We start from the raw sequence: 4,651 nt of genomic DNA on the forward strand, positions 1-4,651 counted from the left end.
TAAACAGCCTAATCATTACGGAGTATTTATTAATCCAATTCTAATTAATTAGTCTAATAATAAAATATAAAGCATGACAAAGTTGGTTTATCTTCTAAAATATACAGTATTTTTTAAGAACGGCAAAGATATTATTAATCTTCTAAAGTATATAAATATCAATTACTAATTATATAAAAAAGGCAATTTGGCAACATGTATAGAATCTACAAACCAACTTAAATTAGAATTAAAATTAGAATTATATTTTTCTGGAAAATTATAATATATTGTATATATTATATATTAATATAATCTATATTATATTATATTATATTATATATATATATATATATATATATATATATATATATATATATATATATATATATATATATATATATATATATATATATATTATATATTATATATTATATATTATATATTATATATATTAAAAGAAACACATAAATAAGTCACCAAAATCTAAACAATTTAATCCTAGCCATCCATTCTAAAATATAAAGTAGATCATAACCATTCAAATTGTCTTCTCATCCATAAAGATTAGCTCTTCAACTAAAAAGACTTAATTAACCCTCATGTTGAGAAAAGACGCAGGCTAGAATAACAAAATTAGGGATTAACGTACATCTAATTCATTCAACACATTCAGAGGGAAAAAAAAACAACAGAGCGCATTCGCATTCATAGCAATCCTAACTTTTTCTTCCCAAATCGCGTAAAATCGTTTTAGGATTTGATGGATCAGGGTATTTGAAGATCGATTTTGCAGATCCAAGTAATCAGTACTCAAATCAGTACTGTATCTGAAGATCAATTGGAGTCATTCTAGGGTTTGATCAATTGGAGTCATTCTGTTAATTATTGGCAATTTCGTTGGTAAACACATCTCTTCTCTTTAATTATCAAATACAATATAAATGTAAATCCTTCTTATAATATATTTTCAACGACACACATGAAAAAAATACAGGCGTGCCCTGGAGGTTCCAAAAACACCAAAACAACAGTTATTGTGTTTAGATCGGAAATCATATGGGTTCGATTGTAAGGTAACGCTAAATTTATTGATAAAATAATGTATTACTCATCGTTAGTTTTTTGATAATGTTATAAAATCATCATATAATTTACTGTACGATTTGTTATACTGATAGATTAAGTCACGATGAGTCGATGAGCACTTATTGATGAAAAAGATGCCTTCATTGCTTTTAATACAATATAAATCCTATATCTATCTGTTACTTTGTTATATAATTAGTCTTTTACAAAGTACGTAATATCATATATCTTATCATGATAAAGTTGATGTGTAGAAAATTCTATAATTATACACATACAATTCTTTTTGAGTGTATCTAACACTTATGTGCAGCTTCAATAATGTATCCAACACTTATACCCATACAATTCTTCGCATAAAACCATCTGTTGATGCAACATTCGTTATGTTTTGTAAATAAACCGTAGTCGTAAACACTAACAAGCATGTATTTTTGGTTTACTTCGTAAACATCTGTTAACTAATTTGTTAGAATGGGCTTATCTTTGATGTTGATGTGTTTATTGGTGCAGTCTAACTTTTAAATTCCTGCTATTTGAGTATAAAAAAAGGTACCATTTCAAAGTAGTGATTATTACTGAACCTATAATTAATAAACCTGTTGTTAGTAACTGGGTCAAAATTACCATTCAGCTATTGAGATGATTTTTAATAATAGTCTAACTTTTCATTTGCTTTCATTAAAATGGAAGCTTTGACAGGCTACATTTCTAGATCTTTCACATGTCTCTTATAGAATTTCCATTTTTAACATACTTGACCTGATGCAACTTAGAAGTTCATACGATCAAAGTTGAATAGAGTCTTATTTAATGTTTTTTTTATCTATATTATGTATATTTATATGATAGACGATTTTATTGCCCCGTACTCATTGTTATGGAAAGACTTGAAATGTATGCGATTTTTAGCCTTAAATTTTACTGCAAATGGTGATATGCACATCCAATACCATATTCTTATTTATACTATGTATTCTCAAGTCATGTTCAGTTTAAACTGTTCAGGGTACTGAAACGATCCGATAATATCATAAAGTTGCCGAGTGTCTGAAGTTTGCTAATTGCTATTGTACGAGTATCTGAAGTCCCCATGGTAAGCAATCACCTAATATTTGTTGTCTAGCTTTTGTTTCTATCAACCGAAATGTTACTATCAATTTGGTGAGTTTTTGAACATCTACAACTAATTACTTACATTTTGTTTTACTCTATTATGTGGGAGGTTCATTCATGTTATCTTTGAGGCTAAGAAGACTTAACTCGCACAAAAGAGTAGTTACAAACATTTTGTTCTCCTGTTTCTACATTATGTTAGAATCGGCTTTTCTGTATCAAAAATTTGATAATAATAATAAGAAGAAGAAAAAAAATGTGTCAAGCTGTTTGTTTCCTATCATGGTTGCTATGGCTGCCCGGAGAACTTTTATCAACCAATTGCCTAACTGGAGTATGCTCCTTGCTGCTATCACTACTATTTTCTTAGCTACTGAAAAGCAATGGATGATGCTAGATGACTAACCATCCTGGCATGCTTAGTGGATCTGTATTGGTTTTGGGAAAATTGTTGAGGATGGGTTTTTTCTATAAGATTGTATGAAATAGGGCCTGACCACACTGCATTAGTGGTAGACTAATGAATCATTTGCAAGTCCGGGGTGGTTCTTTTATTTCAAGCTTAAATATGATCTCATTGAGCAGGTGCGTAAAAGAAGCGTTTTGCGGTTACAGAATCATGTGTGTACGTTTAAACCCCCTTATGTTCTAAGCAAGTATCAGGGCATCTGCATTAGATAGTCCCCAGATTGAAGAGCAACGTCTAACAAATGGTACTTTTTAACTAATTTCGGTTTTGTTTCTCTTATGTAGTGTGCACAGTACAGGTTCTGTTTGTTGTCGCGTACTATGACACTTACAGTTGTAGACGGTCACCCGGTTGTTATATCCCCAACCTCGATGCAGGCGTCGTCTTACGATATGTGAGCCTACCGTCGATCATTTTATCGGCTTCATGTTGTTTTTCGTCCAGAAGGTAAATATTTATAACTCTCATTTAATATGTGTACAATATTTTGTAACAAACAGAACCATATACCTACAATTATAAGCCTATACATATCAATGTTTGTGCGAATTCGAATTTGCAATGTCTGATCTCATGATTCAAGAGATTGTACGCTAACAGAATCATGTGCATGTTTCAAACAACATTTTACATGCATATGCCACCAATATGTGAATTATTAAAGTTGAATAGGGTTCGGTTTTATGATGTACATAGTTTATGTGAATGTATGTTATGTCATGGTTTCAAAATAGGTAGCAGGAAACATCAAAACTGTCTCGGGTCAAATTACAATTGTAATTCTATACAAGTTGGGTCAACCATTTGGTAATTCTTGTGTCAATTATTATCGTTATAAAAAAGTATTCTCTAAATAATATGATTTGAAGGTTTGATGCATTGAAAATGGACATTGACACATTAGGGTACTTCCACTTTGACCTGCTTGAGCCAATTAATTTAACCTAACATTTTGACACTACCCATTTGACCCCGTTAAAGAAAAAACATAGCTCAAATTGACCATTCATAATTATATGGGTCAAAATTCCCACCTCTAAATATAATTTAAGTGAGATCTTAATAATTGGACGACTTTCATTCCTGTGTCAAGCATTGTTGCTTTCTCTATACGTTGTTGCCTTATTGAATTTTTCATTGCAATCTGGTCCACAATATTAGTATCCAACTACTTTTTGTTGACTGGCTACAATAGCACCCTTTGTTAACTCTGCTAATTCGTGTAGCACTTGACAATTGCATTGTTACTGATGTACATATTGTCTACTAATATTTCCTTTCCATGTACATGTAGACGACAACAGCCGCAAAAAAGGAAAGAGTACAAAACGCTATCAAACTCTTAACAATCTAATAGGTACAGATGTAGATGACAACAAAAACCGCAAAAAGGAAAGAGTAAAAAACACTATCAGACTCTCAAGGAGGAATCACGTTTATGGAATTTTTTTAGAGTTTGCAAATTACACTATTTTGTAATTTTAGCACGCCAAATGCCGAATGTTTTGCAATTATACTTTCTCATCTGCAGCAACTCACGGACCACCGCTTGCTAGTGAAAAGTCAATTTCGGTAAAAGTTGTTTGGTTTTAGGACATGTATCAAACTACTTATAATAGAGTACGATTTTGTAGATTACATTCCTTCATATATAATTGCAGTTTATCTAAGAAACCGAATTATTAGTTTTCCTTTTTTTGATTTGATTTTAAAAGTCATGAGGATGGTTTGCAAGTATATATACAAAATAAAGAGAATAGAAAAGAAAATCTTTGAATTTCATAGAAAATGTTGAAATCAACGTGTTTCGATGGACATAAATGTTACAGCATAATGACAATTTTTATTTCCGTCAATAGACTCTTGATATACGGGGTTTGTACTAATTAGAGAATACTCCGTAACATGTTTGATCAAATTGATTTTTTGTTTTGTTTTTGAACGACTAATTTCAGTTATGTAATTTCATTAGTTATCGAATAAATAATTTATATACAA

At 30.6% G+C, this 4,651-nt stretch overlaps 1 long non-coding RNA gene across 3 annotated transcripts; it reads left to right on the plus strand.

Annotated features, from left to right (window-relative positions):
• The first annotated feature begins 665 nt into the window (after positions 1-665).
• Positions 666-4,344, plus strand: LOC139866447 (uncharacterized). 3 transcript variants are annotated; one of them, XR_011765462.1, is made up of 5 exons: positions 666-882; positions 977-1,055; positions 2,077-2,164; positions 2,294-3,100; positions 3,948-4,344. It is a non-coding gene; the product is annotated as an uncharacterized lncRNA (long non-coding RNA). The 3 variants fall into 3 exon arrangements; XR_011765460.1 differs by having other exon boundaries at positions 2,063-3,100; XR_011765461.1 differs by having other exon boundaries at positions 2,077-3,100.
• Positions 4,345-4,651: the final 307 nt, after the last annotated feature.

This window comes from Rutidosis leptorrhynchoides, chromosome 9 (genome assembly GCF_046630445.1).
Source record: "Rutidosis leptorrhynchoides isolate AG116_Rl617_1_P2 chromosome 9, CSIRO_AGI_Rlap_v1, whole genome shotgun sequence".
Classification (NCBI taxonomy): Eukaryota; Viridiplantae; Streptophyta; class Magnoliopsida; order Asterales; family Asteraceae; genus Rutidosis; species Rutidosis leptorrhynchoides.